Below are 24828 nucleotides of genomic sequence, written 5' to 3' on the forward strand. Positions count from 1 at the left end.
GGCCAGTGTAGGAGATCGCTCCCCACACCATGATGCCGGGTGTTGGCCCTGTGTGCCTCGGTCGTATGCAGTCCTGATTGTGGCGCTCACCTGCACGGCGCCAAACACGCATACGACCATCATTGGCACCAAGGCAGAAGCGACTCTCATCGCTGAAGACGACACGTCTCCATTCGTCCCTCCATTCACGCCTGTCGCGACAACACTGGAGGCGGGCTGCACGGTGTTGGGGCGTGAGCGGAAGACGGCCTAACGGTGTGCGGGACCGTAGCCCAGCTTCATGGAGACGGTTGCGAATGGTCCTCGCCGATACCCCAGGAGCAACAGTGTCCCTAATTTGCTGGGAAGTGGCGGTGCGGTCCCCTACGGCACTGCGTAGGATCCTACGGTCTTGGCGCGCATCCGTGCGTCGCTGCGGTCCGGTCCCAGGTCGACGGGCACGTGCACCTTCCGCCGACCACTGGCGACAACATCGATGTACTGTGGAGACCTCACGCCCCACGTGTTGAGCAATTCGGCGGTACGTCCACCCAGCCTCCCGCATGCCCACTATACGCCCTCGCTCAAAGTCCGTCAACTGCACATACGGTTCACGTCCACGCTGTCGCGGCATGCTACCAGTGTTAAAGACTGCGATGGAGCTCCGTATGCCACGGCAAACTGGCTGACACTGACGGCGGCGGTGCACAAATGCTGCGCAGCTAGCGCCATTCGGCGGCCAACACCGCGGTTCCTGGTGTGTCCGCTGTGCCGTGCGTGTGATCATTGCTTGTACAGCCCTCTCGCAGTGTCCGGAGCAAGTATGGTGGGTCTGACACACCGGTGTCAATGTGTTCTTTTTTCCATTTCCAGGAGTGTATATTCAACAAGTTGCATTCGAAAATTTCATTTCGTCATCCTTACGAGACATAGCAGAAGAGGAGAGCAAAGACAACGTATGGAAAGAAATTAAACACCTTTGGCAAGATAGGAATAACGTTACCATTAGAAACCATTACACTGTACGCAAGAACATTCTGTTTCGCCGCTCTCACCTTGACAGCAACAACTGATTATTATGTATTCCTGACGAACTTGTTAACAAATTAATTTGATATACTCATTTAAGTTACGCACATTACGGAGCCAGAAAATGTTTTCTTATACTGAGACAGAACTGTTATTTTGCGAACATGGAGAAACGTATTCGACGAGTTTTCGCGTCATGTAAAATCTGCCAGAACGCTAAATCAGACACGACTTCACATGTTCCTCCGTTACATCCTATTGTACCAGTTAAATTGAGGCACATGGCCGCTAGAAACATTTTTCGACAGATTCCCAGAACTAATAGAGGTTTTTGCTACATCATTGTCGCTGTTGAACTTCGAAATTTGTTACCTTCACTCCGTTGCGCAAAGCTACTGCTAAACCTATTTCGAATGCATTTGTAAAACATTTTTTATTTCATGTAGGGAATGTATTGAAAGTAATTTCCAACAGTGGATCACAATTTCGATCTGCAATATGGACACGTATGTTTCGAGCTAGAAACATTTCTCTGATCTATATATCCAGGTATCACGCTTCTTCGAACCCTTCTGAACGGCTAATGAAAAAAAATGGTAAACTATGAAGAATATACAGCCATAAAAAACATATTGATTGGAACGCACACATACTCTCATTCCAGGATGTAATTAACTCCATACCAAATGAATCTACTATACTATCTCCGACTGTTATATTGAAAAATGTTGAACCACCTAACAAAATTAAGTAATTAGTATCTTTTCCTACATCTCGTCGACTACGCCACCATGAAATAATTGACATTGCACTCAACAACATCAAACATGCCGCAGAGCGCCGGAGAAGACAGCAAAAACAGGTTTGTACACGCCGTGACTTTCACATTGGACAGAAGATATTAGTACGCACACATTATTTATCCAACAGAGGAAAGAGTAGATGCAGTAAATTTGAGCTTCTATACGCAGGTCCATATTGAATTCGCAGCATTCCTCACCCTAATGTAGTACACGTCGTAACTTTGAGAACCAGAAAAAGCAAGGGCAATCACCATATTTCCAATATTAAACCCTTTATTAAATGAACATACTTTATGATTTGTCGCACTGTAATGCCATTTGCTGATATTTAAATCAACATTTAATGATGTTTATACTTTTTTCTTGGCAAGTCCCCCGCAAGGTAAGATTAGCAGGTCGCTTTTCTTGTCGTTAGACATCAGACCGTACACATTTTCCATTTTTTGATGTATATATGATTGTTTTCCTATCGAAAGTAGAATTTTTGTCTGTATGCACTATGAAATTTTTAAGATAATACAAAGACCAGTTGACTTTGACATTTTCCTTATGATATCTCAATATCTCGACTATTCTACATTTTTACCTACTACATTATGATACTGTGTGTACATTTTTGCACTTGAAAACTGTTTGTTTTTGACCTAATATGCCCGCATCTCGTGGTCGTGCGGTAGCGTTCTCGCTTCCCACGCCCGGGTTCCCGGGTTCGATTCCCGGCGGGGTCAGGGATTTTCTCTGCCTCGTGATGGCTGGGTGTTGTGTGCTGTCCTTAGGTTAGTTAGGTTTAAGTAGTTCTAAGTTCTAGGGGACTGATGACCATAGATGTTAAGTCCCATAGTGCTCAGAGCCATTTGAACCATTTGACCTAATATGTTTTCTGTCATGCTATGCTGTATGCTTAGTTACATCAATAGAAACAAGTTTTCATTTAATGGGTATATGATTTAAATGCAAGATATTAATCCATATTCATCATTTTCAGTAAGCAGTGACATGTAAAAGAAATAAATTAAATAAACCAAAGTGGTTTACTATGAAATGGGAATTACACCTTCGGAATGAACGAACGAAAATGCAATACATTGTCATGAAGAGTAAATGGATCAGAATTAACAAGAATATACGATACACATCGTATAATAGCTGTCTTAACTAATTATTTTTCTTTCAGAATACGAGGCGAATGTTGCAAGCTGTCAGACAGAACTACACATGTTAATTTTAGTGATGAAATATGCTAGAAGTAAGAAACTCTATACTATGAATAGTTGTATGAAGTAAATGGTAATATAAATAATGAATAATGAAGTGTCTATTTTTTGCAGATGATAATAAATGATGATGAATAGTTATACAAAGTATAAGGTAATATGAATAATGTTTTTCTTTGCAGATGATGATATTGATGAAGTTATGATAATATGAATAATGAAGTTTTTCTTTTCAGATGAGGATAATGATGAAGTTTATATATTTACTATTAGTTAAGAGATGCTATGTAGTTATTTAAGTATTTGTTGCAGTTCATTTTGACAATATGTCTTATATCGCATAATATAATGATTGAATGTTTTGGGAAAGACAGCTAGAGTACATACATATTAAGTACACGTTTCACTACCTGTTATTTCGAAGTTTACTACTTTTCAGCATAATATACATTTTTTCTTTCAGGTCAGTAATCGAGAAGCTTTTCATGATATTAATATGCTATAAGCACTTAGTTATGAAAACCGTTCCAATACTTGCATTTTTTTTTACCCAGTTGTGCCTATCATTTATGAATGTGATCATATATACTCTATTGGTTTGATAACCTTACTACAGCTGACCCATGACAAATGACATTATTAATCCTTACTTCCAGCAATGAGTCAAAAGCAAATATTTTCATGCCCCACCAATCAATTATCGATCCCAACGCAATGCCTTGCTAGCACAAAAAGAAATTATTATTACCAGTCCCAACTATTACAATCAAATAATGCTACCAGTTTAAAATATATTTCTAGTCCTAAATATAATGTAAATTTTTCTCATGTATTGAATCCATTATATCTATGTATTATTGTACTACAGATCTTGAGTAATGGTTACAATGTGTTACATATTAAATATGTCATATGTCACTTGCATGATATCATATATAAACACTAACACTTTGATGCTACACACAGTAACTCTTGTTTTGAATGATGACATCTGAATAATACTTATGATTACTGTAATGAGATGACATGATGCCAATAATTACTGTAATGAGATGAGTCATTAATGATGTTTTGTTATACTCTATAAATGAATGCCAATAATTACTGCAATGAGATGAGTTATGCAGAAATGCTATACCAGTGTTTACTGTAATGAGATGACTTATGTATAAATGCTATGCCAATAATTACGTAATTAGATGACATATGAATAATGGTCTGTAATACTCCATACATAGTACAAAAATGTTTAGTAACTAACCAATGAGTGCCAATAATTATTCAGATCGGTTGATACACTAGTGTAATTCTATAATGACTAGCATAAGACTTCGTGTATCCTTCACCTTCTGACCTAATTACCAGCAATTACTGCAATATCCGTATGTCCTGTCCATCCTCATGATCATGGAGCACCATATTTGGTTTTTGCGCTGATTCGACGTTGATGTAGGAGTATGGATTCTACCAGAATGTGGTGTCTACATATCAAAATGTCCACCACCTTGAACGATGGAGATGTTATTATGGTCCTACTGTTTGTGTACCTAATGTACTACCAAAATAATAACACACAATATTAATGCAAAATTTCAGTGTCTTGGCTACACTGATAAATACTTCAGGAAGAGAACTTCAGATTGGCTCACTTGGTGTTGGGCTTATGTAGAAAGATATGGACTTTCAGAGCAGCTACGTGCAACCCACTGTGCTACAACCATGATGCTATCCATCCCATTCCTTTCGTATTTCTTGTAAAATGTTAGAGACTTCGAAACGTCCCCTTAGAACAACTTATACAAGACTGTGCTTAACCTGGCACACAATAATTTTTGCGCGACGCAATCTGACTATCAAAAATCCCTGCAAAAGAATGGCCCTGAGTAACATTAAACTATACCTTTCAGAAATCATGTACCTCACAAAAATCTTCGTTACTCGAACTACTGCAATACAGCGAGCGCCACTACTGCCAGCTAAATAAAAGATTCAAACTACTGAAGGCACTAACTACTGATAGGGATAGTTAGCAAATGAAAGATATTAATAGAGAACAAACAATGTATTTACCTTAATATTCATAATTGACATTCAGTCGTACAGATTATCAAAACTCCGCCATCTCTCTCCCCACATCCACCACTGCTGGCGGCTCACCTCCAACTGCGCAACGCTATGCACTGTTCACATCCAGCTATAGCAGTTCATGACAACAATGGCAGACAACAATGCAAACTAGCCACATACTGCACACAGCACAGCCAGTGATTTTCATATAGAGCGATACGTGGGATTACCCATATAAAAATCTAAACAGCTTACTTACATAGCCCCCATGCTCCCCACAAAAAATTTTACAAATGGTGTTGGGCACTGGCCAATACAGATTTGAAAAAAATTTTTCATAATTACAATCACAAAGATATCAAATGCACACACTGATTAATACAAAGTTGGTCAAAAGCTAAAATTTTCTCACAGTCCATAAAGACAGTCCAGATTGTTCATCACAATAGTAATTACAGTTTTTTTTTCACAAAGTCTCATTAGTAAAAAAAATTGCACACAGAAGTAGTGGATTTCCATGCAGTCTTGAAGAAGTAGTGTTGTCCTTCCAACGGAAAGACAGTGCTGACTCTTGACATGCTGACAGGTAATGGGCCACAACAGAGCAAACCCACAGAGTCATTCGAAGTTCTGACGAATATTGGTAGGTAGGTCATCACAGAGCAGACCCACTGTAGTCCTGGTAGAGATTGTGGTATTGGTGGGCCACCAGAGATGCAGACCCACTGTAGTCCTTGTAGAGACAATGGTTTTGGTGGGCCATCAAAGATGCAGACCCACTGTAGTCCTTGTAGAGACGGCCAGCAGCCATCTGTTGCAACTGTGCAGGTGCACAATCACCATTGAAGAGTCTTGCGGATAATAGAGCAAGTCCATAACCACCACTTGTGCACTCACAAAGTTTTTGGAATTGTCCTTAGAACCAGCAATGCTGTTATCCAGTCCCTTGCTGAATTAGTAACACACGTGCAAACACGAACAGTCCCAACTTCTCACAAAGTGTCCATATAGTATGACCAACAGAAAAGTGTGCAGTGAAATGAATGCTTACAAGTTGATAATATGATGAACTGGTGTCAATTACAATTTTAGAACATAAGAATACAATTACAAAGATACAAAATACATCATTAAAAACATAACAATACAGATAACATTTGTAGTAATAGGGGCTTTACAAAAGAATAGAAATAAACATATACATCAGTGTTACAGGAATTATGACATAAGTAAATACATAAACGATCAGAATAATTTTTGAAACATCAACTTCACACATGAGCATTAAAACAAAACAGAATACATAATGTCTAAACATCTTTACAAAGAAAATACCATATTATTAATGCAAAGTATATTTGAGGATAACAGTATTCCTCATCATAGTGAATGTAGCTTAATATTAAAAGAAGAAAAAAATTCTATGAAACTACACAGAGACAGGAAGAAAACAAATACACAAGGGTACACAAACACATAGTGGGATAACACAAAAGGAAAGGACAGGGTTTTTTTTTTTGCAGTATTTTGCATGGAGATCTCCCTTCGTTCATCATTATTCCCAAAAGTCCTATCTAAGCCTGCTTTCTGTATTCTGTTCACATCCTCTGTCAAAAATAGTTTTTCTCCACTGTACAGTATCCCTTTTTTTTTTTTTGCCAGACCATTTTCTGTTAGCTTCTCAATGCATTTCTTCCAAGTCATCATAGTTAGTTTCTTATATAGTCAACCCCTTTTAAGCTAACTTAAATCTACTGAGCTCAGATATATACACCAAGGGACGAGGCAATGCAGCATCACATAAAACAGTTAATATAAACAGCAATAAAAAAAACGCAGATTTGCGAAGCAAGCAGCATTAAGAAATTAGCAAAAGTCAAATTCAATAACACTATGCCTGGCAAACAGCAGCAACTTATACCTAAACATGACATAGCTCAAGCAGAAAAAATATTACAGTAAAAACAACAATGCAGAAAAGGGAAATGTCTATTCACATCTTAATGCTTATGTAATTAAAGTGGTGCACCACAACAATTTATTGTAAAAAAAATATTACCATGTACTAGAAAAGAAAATTATGTGTTACTGTTACTAGTTCCTTCTTATTGTTCTTTCCTTTCCAAGTGCTCCTTTTTTTTAAAGAATGTGGATCATAAAATAATTATTTCATAGATCTGTTAACAGAAAGTGTTCACATTAGCAAATGCATTTTATTTTATCAAAGCAATGCTGCAACACAGCTGGAAACCAGATATCAAATGAAATAAGCAATTATGAAAAGCAAAGCATAAAAATATCATTCAATAGTCATGTGGCATTTCGTAAGTCAGTAGCACTCAACTCTCAGAGAAAGACACTTGTCATAATCAGGTGTGCAGATGTACGAATATTTCCCATCAATTCATAAGCATTTCAGTAATTAGCACAAAGTGCGAGTAATCATATGTTTTCAAGTAACGAGGGTGTCGCATTAGCGATGAAAGGCACACCCTAATGGCTTGTTCTCCAGGTGTCTGACACAGCTGTGTGCCCACAACGCATTACAAAAATCATATGTTTTCAAGTAACGAGCGTGTCGCATTAGCGATGAAAGGCACACCCTAATGGCTTGTTCTCCAGGTGTCTGACACAGCTGTGTGCCGACGACGCACGTGCAGGTGGTCACTTAACTTTCTTATGGAAATATTTACGACATTTTTCCGCTACAGAGACAGTCTCATATAAACATTTCACAGGTCGAGAATTTACGTTGCAAATGTGTAGAAACAAAATCCTATGAATATAACATTGTCCAAAAAAAATTTTCGCCGCCATTGTGATACATTCACGCATTTCACGCACATTTCATAACTCTTAAAGTACGATTCTCGGTTTCCAACATCCTTTTTCACAAGTCAAGAGTCCTTAACTTCTATTCATTATTCATATACATATAAACACGTAATCACATTCCTCATATATGGTAGCATCATCTTATTGACATAAACATACCTCAACAGCATAATACACATCGTCATCGTAATAATAACATCATAACACCTCAGTCAAATCTCAAAATCGTCGTAGCTTCCTCCAATAATTTCAAAACCTAACAAAATTCTCTGCTCATGTCAAAAGTGTCATCTGCCTCAAACGTACCTTAAATATCATGATCTCATACCAAATACATCATTCAAAGCTCTCATAGTATCACAATGGGTCAGAAAAATATGAACAGTTCACACAGTACAGACAAAATACAATTTCGTAAGTGTGAAGTTATCCAACGGTGTAATTGCGTAAACATGTGTCACTGACGTAGTAAAGAAATGTTTGTTTCTCTGTTAAATGATCAGATAGCTGTGTAATTTATGTGTTAGAGAAATATGGTAGCGATGTGTTAAATTGTATAAGCAAATACCATATTAGCTAGGGCTCCTTGTGCTTGCCAAACACATGGTACACAAAGCAGGCGTGTACCCCCTGAGGTTTATTGTAATTATACCCTCAGGTGTTACAGATTACAGCAATGGAATGAAATGTATCACGAAAAACTTTCTTTGTAATTCAAAAATCTTTAAAAATAAATGTTTTAAGTACAAAATTAATCACTCAAATACGTGTCCTGTAGCGCTAAATATGCGTCTTGCTGTAAGATAATCTCTGGGAAGTGTCGTAGTTATTGTCCTCCGAAAGCTAAGTTCTGCAGAAGTCAATGTACTTACCTCATGATACACAAAAGTGAAATGCTTTGCGTATAGATAACTTAGTTATTACGCTTATTGCCGTGATGAGGAAAGTACTGTGCTGTAACGTATTGTCGTCCTACGAAAAAGGCTGTCTCCTTGTAGCAATAGCACAAAAGTTACTACTAAAACGTGTTTTGCTTTCCAGAAGAATTCAGAAAAACCGTGCAGATATAAAACGGATACTCCGCAAAAGCAACAATGTAAATTGTGTCACACATTAGTAACGTCGTGATATAATCGTGTAGCTGTCACATAAACTAACCACTGTGTCGCCTGTTCACCATAACAATGCATTCGCAATTTCTGTTTAAGTTACCTATGTTCTTGACTGGATGGTTAGTTATCTTTAAAACATAGTTGCATGTTAACAGTTTCTCAGTGTGACAAATTGTACAAGTAGCGTGAAGTGAAAATTGCAAAGACTAAGTTAAAAAGCAGATTATCTGGCAATAAATGGTTTTACATGAGAAATGTGGTGTAAACCTTTACTCTTCCTAGTACGCAGAGTTTCAACTTGAATGCAATTATCATGCGGTATTCGTCCGTAAAGAATACTGGAATTTTGCTCAAGGTTAGCGTCAATGTTATTTTTTCCTGAGCCAGCGGGCGCACGCGGCTGCCTGCGATGTGAGTCATTGTCTGTTTCTTTGTTGGCGCGCGCCGTTACTGGGATTAGGAGGCCTAACTTCCACAAATTCGCCTTGCTGAGAGGGCCCAGCTATGTTTAAAGCTCGCCAGTTCTGATGGAATTCAGGTCTGTCGTTATGTCGGTAGTTGACATAGTTTCTTGTTTGTCGGTCATGTGGTGGAGAATTTCTCCCGGAATCGTAACTGCGTGCTGAACTGTTGCGTCTGAAGTTATTCTGTCTCCCTTGATAATAATTATTTTGGTTCCAATATTGTCTGTTTCTCTGATTGTCTCTGTGATAGTCATTACCGCGGAAAGGTGATCTTTCCCTGTAACTATTACTCTGCCAGTGGTTGTCATATGGGTGGTGTCTGTTTTGGTCACGATTTGTGTGGTGAGAATAGCCTTGTCGCGTCCAGTTATCGTTTCTGTCGTCACGGAATGGTGACGGATGTGACCTGTAGTGATTGTTTTCCTGTTTTCGCATCCCGCGACTGTCTGTGTCAATTTCTAATTCTTGTAACAGTCCCTGAACAGCTTCAATGTCGTCTTTGCATCGTCCTGCTAAAATAATATGTCTCAAATGTTCGGGCAGTTTGATTAAGCAAATGCGGATGAGTTCTGAGGGGCTGTATGGGTTTGACAGGTACTGATTCTTGTGCAACATGTCTTCAAAATATTTGACAAGATTGGAAAATTCAGATTGTTCATAGTGTTTCATCATCAAGATGCTATGTTTTACCCAGTCTTGTGTGGCTTGAGACCAATATGCTGAGAGGAAGGCATGGTAAAATTCTCCTTCACTGTGGCAATCGTGAATGACCGATCGCATTCTTACAGCTGGTTCATTCTCTAAGTAGCCACACATAAATTCTAATCTGTGTTCTAATGACCAGTTGGGAGGAAAACAATGAGAGAATTGATGGAGCCACGCTTGTGGATGAATGTCGTTGGCAGAATTCTTAAACGTTTTGAATTTACGTGTAGTAATGAACAGCTTATAATCAAAATCATCGTGTCGGCGAGTAGCATATCGGTCATTGTTACGTCGTGTCGGCGGTTCCATCTCAAAATTCGGTGTACCTTGCCAATTTCTTTCATAATTACCGAAATGCCCTGTGTTATTATTTTGTGGCTTTTCCGTATTTCTATGTCCCTCTTCCCGTGTTGGAGCGCGAGTGTCATCTGAAATACGTAATTCTTGTATTACCTGTGTCAGCTGATCTTGTACTTCCCGGATTTCTCTTTGGTGTTGCGTATTAATTTGATTCTGATTTTGTTTGAATTTCCTAATTTGTTCGCACTCTTCTGTGTCATTAAAGACTACTGGTTTTCTGTCATTCAGATTATCATCTACCTTCGTAGATAAGTTAGTGACCTGATCCGAAAGTTCGGCTACTTTCTCTGATAATGAACTAATTTCCTCCATGTGTCTTTCTGAACCAATTTTCAGAGTGTCTACTGTGTCCTTTAAGTTTTCCTGAGTTTTTGCAAGTTGCGTAACCGAATCGGTAGATGCAACTGAGTCCATTTTAGCTTGCAAGGTCTCATGATTTTCATGAACAATAGTTTGCAGTTCTTTTATGGCTGCTTCGTGATTCTGTAATGCATTTTCATGACGCGAAAAAATAGGTTGGAAATGCTCACAAATTTGTGTTTTTACGTCATTACAGATTTTTTGACATTTCGATTCGATGTTATGTAACTCAGTAGTTAAATCTTCACGTGTTTGTTCAAGTGTGGTGTCTAACTTTTGAAGATTTTGTTCCATTGTGTCTAACGTTTTAAGATTTTGTTCCATTTGTTGTCCCATTTGTTGCATTAACTGTAATAACAATGCACTGGTGTCTGAAACATGTTCCTCAGTGCTTTTCGGCAGTGAATTTGCACCGGCAACATTCACATTTTGACAAGCGGAAAATGTGTCTTGACTCATTTGAGAAAACGGTGAGGACGCAAAACCTGAATCTACAGTATTTGAAAAATTGTGTCCTATCATTTCGGATTCCTGAGGCGAGCTGTTGCCGACCGATCGATCGATAATGCTTCCCTGTTCACTACCTGTTTCACTGCCTACGCCATTGTTTGACGCCCGCTCCATTTCCCTATGCACAGTTACCAAATTACTACTTTGAATATTAGTTAATTCATTACATGGTGGGGCCAACACACTGCTTTCGTCTTCACTGTCATTTCTCAGCTTACTTTGGAGCCGAGTGTTACGTTTTTCACACGCCATTATTGTCACAATATTTCACACGATAACACAAAAAGCACAATTTGAATAGCAAAATTAAGAGAACACATTAACATAGCACTGAAAATAATATCTAGTTAATTGCAGCTGCGAAATACTTGGTGCAAATCTACATGCATGCCACAACTGTTTTTCAGTACAACAATGAAAGACTGCAACTACAAAGGAGATTCTCTCTACAATTACGCGCTAGCAATAAACAAAAGCTACACTAAATACACAAACTACAAGAAAAAATCAGAAGATTCCAGTGAGGTATCATAGGCTAAGGGTCGACATATGAAACGTCCCCTTAGAACAACTTATACAAGACTGTGCTTAACCTGGCACACAATAATTTTTGCGCAACGCAATCTGACTATCAAAAATCCCTGCAAAAGAATGGCCCTGAGTAACATTAAACTATACCTTTCAGAAATCACTTACCTCACAAAAATCTTCGTTACTCGAACTACTGCAATACAGCGAGCGCCACTACTGCCAGCTAAATAAAAGATTCAAACTACTGAAGGCACTAACTACTGATAGGGATAGTTAGCAAATGAAAGATATTAATAGAGAACAAACAATGTATTTACCTTAATATTCATAATTGACATTCAGTCGTACAGATTATCAAAACTCCGCCATCTCTCTCCCCACATCCACCACTGCTGGCGGCTCACCTCCAACTGCGCAACGCTACGCGCTGTTCACATCCAGCTATAGCAGTTCATGACAACAATGGCAGACAACAATGCAAACTAGCCACATACTGCACACAGCACAGCCAGTGATTTTCATATAGAGCGCTACGTGGGATTACCCATATAAAAATCTAAACAGCCTACTTACAACTTATACAGTGCGCATGCACTTTATTTCATTTCCTGATGTATTCAGTTCTTGCAAAAATTCTAAAGACTTCTACAGTGCAAGTGCAATTTATTTCACTCCATGATATGTTTAATTCATGCAAAAATACTAAAGACTTTTACAGTGCGTGTGCACTTTATTTCATTTCTTAATGTATTCAGTTCTTGGAAAAAACGCTAAAGACTTATACAGTGCGTGTGCACTTTGTCATTTGTTAATATATTTTGTATTTTTTGCGTATACATTTTGTCATTTCTTATATGATCTGAACTCAGTGCGTATTCACTCTATTTCATTTCTTAATATGTTTTGCACTTATCAATAAGGTATTTACTCTGTGACTGTAGACTTAGTAGCTAAATAGATTACAGAAAAATTTGTTGCTCATGGCGCAAGGCTAATTGACTCACCATGGCTGCCAAATTTTTGCCCCCCCCCCCCCCCCCCCAGTGGAGGGTTATGTAAGAGGTCCATGATTAAGGAATTTGTTGCTAGCGCACTCGAGCAGATGTAATTTCGATGGGCTGCTCACGCGCTGCCTGCGATATTTAAGCCATAAGAGAATCCCAGACCAAAGAGCAATGTTGACTGCAGTAGGAACTGTGTGTTAGTTGTAGTAAGTAGTTGCTTGCAGTCTGGTGCATCGAGTTGGCTGGGCCGGTCGTGGGAGCGATGGCGGTGCCTGAGCGTTGTAGTATAAGGTAAAAGCAGCCTCGCGCATATGTAGTATTGTTATATCAAATCTCATGTAAATGTTTTTAAAAAAAATCTCTTAATAATAGTCTTTCTTATAAAAATTAACTTTTGATAATCATTCATCTCAATTTTAACTACTTACTAATTTCTCCAGTCCATGGTCATCCCGATTATTGTAAAGAAAAATCAGTTATTTCTTTTAATACATGACAAATCTATCGGCCAGCATTGCACAGGGCTGTGACAGAAAAATTTCTTATAGGAGCAGATATATACTCGTTATCCGGCGACCTTATTGAGGTAAGAATTTTCAATTTATTCAGAATGAACTTTCATGGCCATGACGCAGCGCTGCTGACGTCCAAAATTCACCAGTTTAAATTCACGGTCATTACTGAAAGGTTATAAGTAAGCGACAATTTTATTGAGAAGTTAGTCCCATTGTATTGTGGGTAGGTTACGGATTTTATCTGTTGGGCAGTTACACTGAATGAATTAAATAATTATATTGTTTTAACTGTTGGGAGGTTACGGAATTTTTTTGTGGGGAAGTTACAACTTAAAAGAGCTTTGGAGGACTTAAGGTCAAATAAGGCATAAGGGATAGATAACATTCATTCAGAATTTTTTTAAATCGTTGGGGCAAGTAGCAACAAAACGACTACTCACGTTGGTTTGTTGAACGTACGAGTATGGCGACATACCATCGGACTTTCTGAAAAGCATCGTCAACACAATTACGAAGATAGTAAGAGCTGACAAGTGCGAGAGTTAATGCACAGTCAGCTTAACAACTCATGCATCCAAGTTGCTTACAAAGAATAATATACAGAAGAATGGAAAAGAAAACTGAGGGTGCGATAGATGACGATCAGTTTGCATTTAGGAAAAGTAAAGGCAGGAGTGAGGCAACAGAGACATTGCGGTTAATAATGGAAGCAAGAATAAAAGAAATATCAAGACACAGTCACAGGATTTGTCGACCTGGAAAATGCGTTCGGCAGTGTAAAACAGTGCAAGATGTTCAAAATTCTGAAAGAAGTACCTGTAAGCTATAGGGAGAGACGGATCGTATATAATATGTACAATAGCCAAGAGGGAATAATAAGAATCGACGACCAAGATCGAAGTGCTCCTTTAAAAAGGGTGTAAGACAAGGATGTAGACTTTCGCCCCTACTGTTCCATCTGTACGTTGAGGATGCAATGATGGAAATAAAAGAAAAGTTCAGGAGTGGAATTAAAATTCAAGGTGAAAGGATATGAGAGATATCATTCGTTTATGACATTGCTATCCTGAGTGAATGTAAAGAATTACATGATATGCTAAACGGAATGAACAGTCTAATGAGTACGTAGTATGGATTGAGAGTAAATCGAAGAAAGAGGAAGTTAATGAGAAGTAGTGAAAATGAGAAAAGAGAGAAACTTAACATCAGGATTGATGGTCACGATGTAGATGAGGTTAAGGAATTCTGCTACCTAGGCAGTATAATAACCAACAACGGACCGAGCAAGGACATCAAAAACAGACTAGCTATAGCAAAACTGGCATTACTGGCCAAGAGAAGTCTACTAATATCGAATATCGGCCTTAATTTAAGGAAGAAATTTCTGAGAATGTACGTCTGGAGTACAGCATTGTAGTGAAACACTGACTGCGGGAAAACTGGAACAGAAGAGAATCGAAGCATTTGAGATGTGGTGCTGCAGACGAATGTTGAAAATTAGTTGGACTGATAAGGTAAGGAATGAGGAGGCTCTACGCAGAATGTGAGAGGAAAGGAATATGTGGAAAACAATAATGAGACGGGACAGGATGATAAGACATCTGTTAAGACATGAGGGAGTGACTTTCATGGTAGTAAAGGGAGCTGTAGAGGGCAAAAACTGTAGAGGAAGACAGAGATTGGAATATCTCCAGCAAATAATTGAGGACGTAGTTTGCAAGTGGTCCTCTGGGATGAAGAGGATGGCACAGGAGAGGAAATCGTGGCGGCCTGTATCAAACCAGTCAGAAGAATGATGAGAAAAAAAGAATATAGATGTTGTCAACCGTAAGTGATGCTGAACTTCGGGTTTCGCCCTTCCATGAATTCCTTCCACCAATGACAGACCATTTCACCTTTAGTATGTTTCAATCTCATTACTATTTCTGATATTACTGAACAAACTGATTTGTTTACATTTCGGTTGTTAATAGAAACATGACTGAAGTAAAATCAAGAGACGTTCATAGAATTTGTGGACCTGGAAAAAGTGTTCGTCAATAGGAAATGGTGCAAAGTGTTGGAAATTCTGAGAATTTGGGATCAGCTATAGGAAGGGACGGGTAATATACAATACATACAAAAATGGAGAGGGAACAATAAAAGGGGATGACCAAGAACGAATTGCTCCGACTGAAAAAAAATGTAAGGCAGGGATGTGTCTTCCACCCTTACTGTTCAGTCTGTACACCGAAGAAGCATTGATGTAAATAAAAGAGAGGTTAAGGAGTGTAACTAAACTCCAAGGTGAAAGTATATCATGATACTATTCGCTGGTGACGTTGCTATCCTGAGTGAAAGTGAAGATTTACCAGACCTGCTGGATGGGACGAAGAGCCTAATGAGTAAAGAGTATAGATTGAGAGTAAATTGAAGAAAGACGAAAGTAATGAGTAGTGGCAGAAATGAGAACAGCGAGAAACTTATTATCGGGAATGGTTGTCACGAAGTACTTGAAGTTAAGGAATCCAACAACCTAGGCAGCAAAATAACTAGCGACGGGCGGAGCAAAGAGAACATCAAAAGTAGACTAGTACTGGCAAAAAAGGCATTCCTAGCCATGAGAAGTCTAGTAATATCAAACATAACCTTTAATTTGAGGAAGATATTACTGAGAAAGTAGATTTGGAATACAACACTGTATATTAGTGAAACATGGGCTGTGGGAAAACAGGAATAGAAGACGATCGAAGCTGCTGATAAACCTTTCAGAATGTGAGGTCGTGGTCCAAGAAACTTTCTGTTCCTAACGTTTCGTCGAGGACAGCGCTGGACATCTTCAGAGGCGTTCCTCCGCTGAGTTTTGCCGACTGACCGATCGGGCGTCCGAAAGCTACATATGTACTGTAGGAAAGGGTGTGTGGTCGAAGTAACACGGGTTTCTCAGAGATAATACTTGTCAAACATAAAACATAACTATCGATTATCGTCTTATCGAAGATAAAATATTGTCTAGCGATTCTGCAGAGCTACTGTTCATAAGTCGCTAAGTTTAATTGCCTCTTTTTTCTATTAAAATTATCCTGATGCTTATAAATTTCAATGGCTTCTCTACATAGTCGTGGGTAATAATTTGCCGTTGTATAAAATATCTGTTTCAGAAGAATACTTCACGATTTCCTGATTGAAGAGCATGCTCTGATACAGCTTAGTTCTCTATTTTTCCTAGTCGGCAAATACTTTTGTTCTATTTTAGTAGTTCTAATATAAACTTTAGCACATGTACACTGAATTTTGTATGCACCACATGTCGAGAGAGGAAGGAGTTTGTCCTTCACAGGTCGAAGTACTTGACTTATTTCCTTTGTTCGTCGAAATACCGGTATGTTGCCATGTTTCTATAAAATCTTTCCGATCTGATCCGTTACTATTTTTTAGTAAAAAATACAGAAACTGTATTTTTCCGTCGTTGTGGTTCATCCTTGTCCTTCGGTCTTGTGTTCCTTGCTCTCATAATTCTCTTTGCGTCTTTCCCTGAGTAGCCACTTTTCAAGAAGGCCTGCTTATTTCAGCGTCCATGTGTTCCGATGTGCATATCCGTTCGGCTCTATCGACAGGGCAGACACAAGATGACACATCTCTTTCGTTATGGATGGTGACTGGAGTTTTTATGCAAATATCTGTCGGTATGTGTTAATTTTTAAAAACCTTAAGTTCCATACTTCCATCGGACCGTCTCATAACTGAAACATCCAACAAAGATATTCTGTTATCATTATCCATTTCGTCCACCCCCTGTAGCTGAGTGGTCAGCGCGACAGAATGTTAATCGTAACGGCCCGGGTTCTATTCCCTGCTGGGTCACAGACTTTCTCCGTTCAGGTACTGGGTGTTGTGTTCTCCTAATTATCATCATTTCATCCCCATCGACGAGCAAGTCGCCGAAGTGGCGTCACATCGAAAGACTTGCACCCGGCGAACGGTCTACCAGATGGGAGGCCCTAGTCACATGATATTTTATTTATTATTCATTTCCATTCTGAATTGGATTTTTGTATTAATTTTATTTACATGATCAAAGAATTCGTCCATAGGCTTTCTACCTGGGGACCAAACCACAAATGTGTCATCTACAAACTGATACCAGCAAGATGGTTTCGTATTTGTTTTGTCCACAGCCGATTGTTCGAATTTCTCGACATACAAATTAACGATCGCAGGTCCTAATGGGTTACCCACTGCTACACCGTCAAGTTGCTCATAAAATTGATCGTCCCACTGGAACTGACTCGAAGTAAAGCAAAGTCTAAAAGGTGCCGTCAGCACTCTTGGAAAATATCCGTTACGTAAATCGTAACTTCGTTTACTGGAATCATAGTGAATAAGGACACTATGTAGAATCTTACAAAAATATCTTGAAGAGCCAGAATTTTCCTTCAAGTTTCTCAAGAAAATGACGCGAGTCTTGTTTATATGACTCAGTTTTCTCAATATACGGTTGTAAACGAGTTGCCTAATATCTCGCTATTTCGTACGTGGGACAATTGATGGCACTAGCTATGAGTCTCAAAGGAAAATCCACTTTATGAATTTTGGGTACACCATACCGTCTAGGACACATAGCTTTACTCTCCAACAAAGCTCCTTTATCTTCTTTTTTGAATAGAGGTACATGAATTAATCAGATTATTTGTTTTCCGCAGAACGCCGGCTGTAGGGTCCAGCCGGTCACTGTGGCTGAGTGGTTCTAGGCGTTTCAGTCCAGAACGGCGCAGATTCGAATCCTGCTTCGGGCGTGGTTTAAGTAGTTTTAAGTCAAGGGGACTGATGACCTCAGATGTTAAGACCCATAGTGCTTAAAGACATTTGAACCATTTTGTAGGGCCCTTCATAAGTTTTTTGTACCCTCCTGAGGTTAAGAGGCTCAAAATTTTGCTTCGATAATCCTCTGTGCTCATAACAACAGTAGCATTTCCTTTATAAGCAGTAAGAACCACTATCTTTTCATCTACATTTAAATCTCTGAGAGCCTTCCACTCGCCTTTGTTAAATTACTTTCCAAAGATTTACTATGGCGTAAGACCCTGGCGGTTTGGATTCGAACTGCATTTGCGGTTTCCCCCTTGGGGCGATTTCGTATCCCAGCTTCTATATTCGCGATGATATCTTCAACTGGCATCTCTTAGGTGTTATAGTGTAGTTTCCTTCTTTTGCAAGGAGGGAAATCTCGTCTTGAGATAACACTCTCTCCGACTTGATAACAACAGTATCAGATATCACCCTATTGCTTGTAGCTGCTACATTAGTTTGTCACTTTCCGAACTTTTTCTTATGTCTACTAGTAGTCGTTTTCATCACAGCTTCCATTATGTAAGCGTATGGTAATCTATTTTATTCCACAAATCTATCTGTACCCTACTAGCAAGGAATAAATGCAGTTTCAGTTACTTACGGTCAACAGGATCCATTTTTCGTCTTGTGTAATGTATCCTTTCTCGGATTAGTGCTGTAGTGCTCTGTAAAATCATAAATCCGGGGCCCCCGAGCTGCCCGGAACAACATCTTCAGCTTTAAGAAGTTCGGTATAGAAGACAAGTCTCTACAACGCAACAAGAAGTACCAGTTAAATGTGCTCTCTTTTGACGTACAAACTCCAGAGATATCCTGCTGGTAGAGTCTTCTGATCATAGAATGAAGGTTTTCACGAGCGCTTGACAGAGATGCTGGTAAGCCTTTCGGGATGTAAGGTCGTGGTCCAAGAAACTCTTCTGTTCCTAACGTTTCGTCCAGGACTGCGCCGGACACCTTCAGAGCCGCTCCTCCGCTGCGCTTTGCCGACCTAAGGACAAGGATGAACCACAACGACGGAAAAATAGTTTCTCTCCCTTCTATTAAAAAAGTCACGGATTAGATCGGTAGGATTTTACAGAAACACGACATTAGACCGGTCTTTAGACCAACAAAGAAAATAAGTCAAGTACTCCCATACGTGAAGGACAAACGCCCGCCTCTGTTGACATGTTGTGTATACAAAATTCCGTGTAAGTGTGGTAAAGTTTATATTCAAACTACCAAGAGGAGCCTAAATACGAGGCTATTGTTCTTGTGGTCTTCAGTCCAGAGACTGGTTTAATGCAGCTCTCCATCTACTCTATCCTGTGCAAGATTCTTCATCTCCCAATACCTACTGTAACCTAAATATATCTGTATTTGTGTATTGTATGCATCTCTTGGTCTCCCTCTACGATTTTTACCCTCCACGCTGCCCTCCAACAATAAACTGGTGATCCCTTGATGCCTCCGAATATGTCTTGCCAACTGATCCCTTCTTCTAGACAAGTTGTGCGACAAATTCCTCTTCTCCCCGATTCTGCTCAATAACTGCTCATTAGTTATGTGATCTACCCGTCCAATCTTCAGCATTCTTCTGTAGCACCACATTTTGAAAGCTTTTATTCTCTTCTTGTCTAAACTATTTATCGTCCACGTTTCACTTCCATACATGGCTACACTCCATACAAATACTTTCAGAAACGACTTCGTAACACTTAAAACTATAGTCGATGTTAACAAATTTCTCTTCTTTAGAAACACTTTCCTTGCCATTGCCAGTCTACATTTCATATTTTCTCTACTTCGACCATCACCAATTACTTTACTCCTCAAATAGAAAAACCCATTTGTTACTTTGAGCGTCTCATTTCCTAATCTAATTCCCGCAGCATCACCCGATTTATTTCGATTACATTCCATTATCCTCGTTTTGCTTTTGTTGATGTTCATCTTATATCCTCCTTTCAAGACACTGTCCATTCCATTCAGCTGCTCTTCCGGGTCCTTTGTTATCTCTGACCGAATTACAATGTCATCGGTGAACCTCAAAGCTTTTATTTATTCTCCATGCATTTTAATTCCTACTCCGATTTTTTCTTTTGTTTCCTTTACTGCCTGCACAATATACAGATTGAATAACATCGGGGAGAGGCTACAACCCTGTCTCACTCCCTTCCCAACCACTGCTTCCCTTTCTTACCCCTCGACTCTTATAAGTGCCATCTGGTTTCTGTACAAATTGTAAATAGCCTTTCGCTCCCTGTATTTCACCCCTGCCACCTTCAGAATTTGAACGATACTATTGCAGTCCACGTTATCATAAGCTTTCTCTGTCTACAAATGCTAGAAACGTAGGTTTGCCTTTCCTTAGTCTATCTTCGAAGATAAGTCGTTGGGTCAGTACTGCATCACGTTTCCAACATTTCTACGGAATCCAAATTGATCTTCCCCGTGGTCACTTCTACAAGTTTTCCATTCGTCTGTAAAGAATTCGAGTTAGTATTTTGCAGCCGTGGCTTATTAAACTGATAGTTCGCTGATTTTCACACCTGTCATCACCTGCTTTCTTTGGGATTGGAATTATTATATTCGTCTTGAAGTCTGAGGGTATTTCGCCTGTCTCATACATCTTGCTCACCAGGTGGTAGAGTTTTGTCAGGGCTGACTCTCCCAAAGCTACCAGTAATTCTAATGGGATATTGTATACTCCTGGGGCCTTGTTTCGACTTAGGTCTTCCAGTGCTCTGTCAAACTATTCACGCAGTATCATATCTCCCATTTCATCTTCTTCCACCCCCTCTTCCATTTCCTTAATATTGTAGTCAAGAACATCGCCCTTGTATAGACCCTCTATATACTCCTTCCACCTTTATGGTTTCCCTTCTTTGCTTAAAACTGGGTTTCCATCTGAGCTCTTGATATTCAAACTTCTGGTTTTCTCCAAAGGTCTCTTTAACTTTCCTGTAGGCAGTATCTAGCGTACTCCTAGTGATACATGCTTCTACATCCTTACATTTGTCCTCTTGCCAAACCTCTTTAGCCAATTTGCACTTCCTGTCGATCTCATTTTTTGAGACGTTTGTATTCCTTTTTGCCTGCTTCATTTACAGCATTTTTGTATTTTCTCCTTTCATCAATTAAATTCAATATATCTTGTGTTACCCAAGAATTTGTATTAGCTCTCGTCTTTTTACCTACTTGATCCTCTGCTGCTTTCACTATTTCGTCTCTCAAAACTACCCATTCTTCTTCTACTGTATTTCTTTCCCCCATTCTTGTCAATCGTTCCCTAATGCTCTGCCTGAAACACTCTAAAACCTCTGGTTCTTTTAATTTATCCAGGTCCCATCTCCTTAAATTACCTTTTTACAGTTTCTTCAGTTTCAGTCTACAGTTCATAACCAATAGATTGTGGTCAGAGTCGATATCTGCCCCTGGAAATGTCATAGAATTTAAAACCTGGTTCCTAAATATCTGTCTTACCATTATGGGGCTAAAAGAGCACTTAAGTATTTGCCGACTAGGAAAAATAGAGAACTCAGCTGTAGCAGAGCATGCTCTCCAGTTAGGAAACCACGAAGTGAAATTTTCTGAAACAGAAATTTTATCTACAACGGCAAATTACTATCCACGGCTATCTAGAGAAGCCATTGAAATTTATAAGCATCAGGATAATTTTAATAGAAAAGAGGACGCAATGAAACTTAGCGACATATGAACAGTAGCTCTGCTGAATCGCTAGACAATATTTTATATTCGCCGACAATCGATAGCTATGTTTTATGTCTGACAAGTATTATCTCTGAGTAACCCGTGTTCCTTCGACCACACCCCCTTTCCTACAGTATATATGTCGCTTTTGGACGTCCGACCGGTCAGTCGGCAAAACTCAGCGGAGGAACGCCTCTGAAGACGTCCAGCACCGTCCTCGACAAAACCTTAGGAACAGAAGAGTTTCTTTTTACCACGAGCTCACATCCCGAAAGGTATACTACCAGCTATGTCATCCGGTCATGAAAGCCTACATTCTATGACAGTCAAAGCATCTGAGATGAGGTGCTACAGACGAATGTTGAAAATTAGAGCTCCGATCGCGGGTTCTAATCCTGCCTCGGGCATGGATGTGTGTGCTGTCTTTAGGGTAGTTACGTTTAAGTAGTTCTACGTTCTAGGGGACTGATGACCTCAGACGTTAAGTCCCATAGTGCTCAGAGCCATTTGAACCATTTTTCTATCAGTGAATGTGTTAGTGCAGGTTAGAAATTAGATACGTAAGACTGAATATGTGGAACTGGCATTGGACTAATACTTATCTGTTTTAATATTGTCACTGTATATACACTGCTGGCCATTAAAGTTGCTGCACCACGTTGATGACATGCTACAGACGCGAAATTTAACCGACAGGAAGAAGATGCTGTGATATGCAAATCAATAGCTTTTCAGAGCATTCACACGAGGTAGGCGCCGGTGGCGACACCTACAACGTGCTGGCATGAGGAAAGTTTCCAACCGATTTCTCATACACAAAGAGCAGTTTTCCGGCGTTGCCTGGTGAAACGTTGTTGTGATGCCTCGTGCAAGGAGGACAAATGCGTACCATCATGTTTCCGACTTTGATAAAGGTCGAATTGTAGCCTATCGCCATTGCGGTTTATCGTATCGCGACATTGCTGCTCGCTTTGGTCGAGATCAAATGACTGTTAGCAGAACATGGAATCGGTGGGTTCAGGAGGGTAATACGGAACATCGTGCTTGATCCCAACGGCCTCGTATCACTAGCAGTGGAGGTGACATGCATCTTATCCGCATGGCTGTAACGATTCGTGCAGCCTCGTCTCGATCCCTGAGTCAACAGATGGGGTCGTTTGCAAGACAACAACCATCTGCACGAACAGTTCGACGGCGTTTGCAGCAGCATGGACTATCAGCTCGGCAAACATGGCTGCGGTTATCCTTGACGCTACATCACAGACAGGAGCGCCTGCGATGGTGTACTCAGCGACGAACCTGGGCGCACGAATGGCAAAACGTCATTTTTTCGGATGAATCCAGGTTCTGTTTACAGGATCATGATGGTCGCATCCGTGTTTGGCGACATCCCGGTGACCGCAGATAGGAAGCGTGTATTCGTGATCACCATACTGGTGTATCGCCCGGCGTGATGGTATGGGGTGCCATTGGTTACACGTCTCGGTCACCTCTTGTTCGCATTGACGGCACTTTGAACAGTTGACGTTACATTTCAGATGTTTTACCGCCCGTGGCTCTACCCCTCATTCGATCCCTGCGAAACCCTACATTTCAGCAGGATAATGCACGATCGCATGTTGAAGGTCCTGTACGGGCCTTTCTGGATACAGAAACTGTTCGATGCTGCCCTGGCCAGCACATTCTCCAGATCTCTTACCAACTGAATACGTCTAGTCAATGGTGGCCGAGCAACTGGCTCTTCACTACTCTTGATGAACTGTGGTATCGTGTTGAAGCTGCATGGGCAACTGTACCTATAAACGCCATTCAAGCTCTGTTTGACTCAATGCCCAGATGTATCAGGGCCGTTATTACGGCCAGAGGTGGTTGTTCTGGGCAGCGCCGGCTTTAGGGTGGGGCGACCCGGGCGGTCGCCCAGGGCGCCGGGGCCCAAGGGGCGCCACGTACTAAACGCATGTAAAAAAAAATTACAATTTACAATCACCCATTTCGCGAAACTAAAATATTATTCAGTCTCATTCAACATACGTCACTAATCTCACGAATGCGCGATGAATTCGGGGTAGCAGAAGAGAAATCGTGCTGAATGCAATCTTCGTATTGTCTGCAACCATCCATGTTTGACGCGGGCTAGCACAGGCTCTACCAAAGCGCAACAAGGAAGAGCCCATGCAGCCGCACCATCTCTCGTTCACAACAGAAACTACCGGTCGCTCCAAATAAAATAAAATACAGACTGAAATATACATTACATTATGATTTAATTAATACGAATGTATTTATATCGAATATTTGTGACTTAATGACTCATGTACATTAATTAATAGATCATGCAATGCGTGCACTTCATTGACAGAGAATTCTCCCCTAACGTACTGAAATAATACAGCGCCACACAATGTTTGTTAGACTGCATATGTTGGCAGCGCTACGATTTGCACCCGCATGTCAGTAATTGTCAGTAAGAGTCGGAGGCAGCGGTCATCTTTTCGTGGCTGAATAATTGTGAGTGAAACGAGTGTCGTGACTGTGTCAACATTTTAATTTTCTGGTAAGTGCGAAAAACATTTTTATCTTTCAGTTCAGGTTTTTTTCTAGTTACGTCTACTGATAGGTGAATTTCTTTATTTGTTATAGATCGAATATTGTGGTCGTGAAATAGAGCAGTGTCCAAGCAATAATTTGTCAAATTATTAAATCATGCCAGAAGAGAAGGAAATGATTTAAAAAAAGCTTTCTGGTTCAGAAAATCGGAAAAGAAAAGCTGAAAAAGAAAAAGTTCTTGAAGAAACTGAAAAGCACATGAATATTTAT

This window comes from Schistocerca cancellata, chromosome 3 (genome assembly GCF_023864275.1).
Source record: "Schistocerca cancellata isolate TAMUIC-IGC-003103 chromosome 3, iqSchCanc2.1, whole genome shotgun sequence".
In the NCBI taxonomy this organism is placed as follows: domain Eukaryota; kingdom Metazoa; phylum Arthropoda; class Insecta; order Orthoptera; family Acrididae; genus Schistocerca; species Schistocerca cancellata.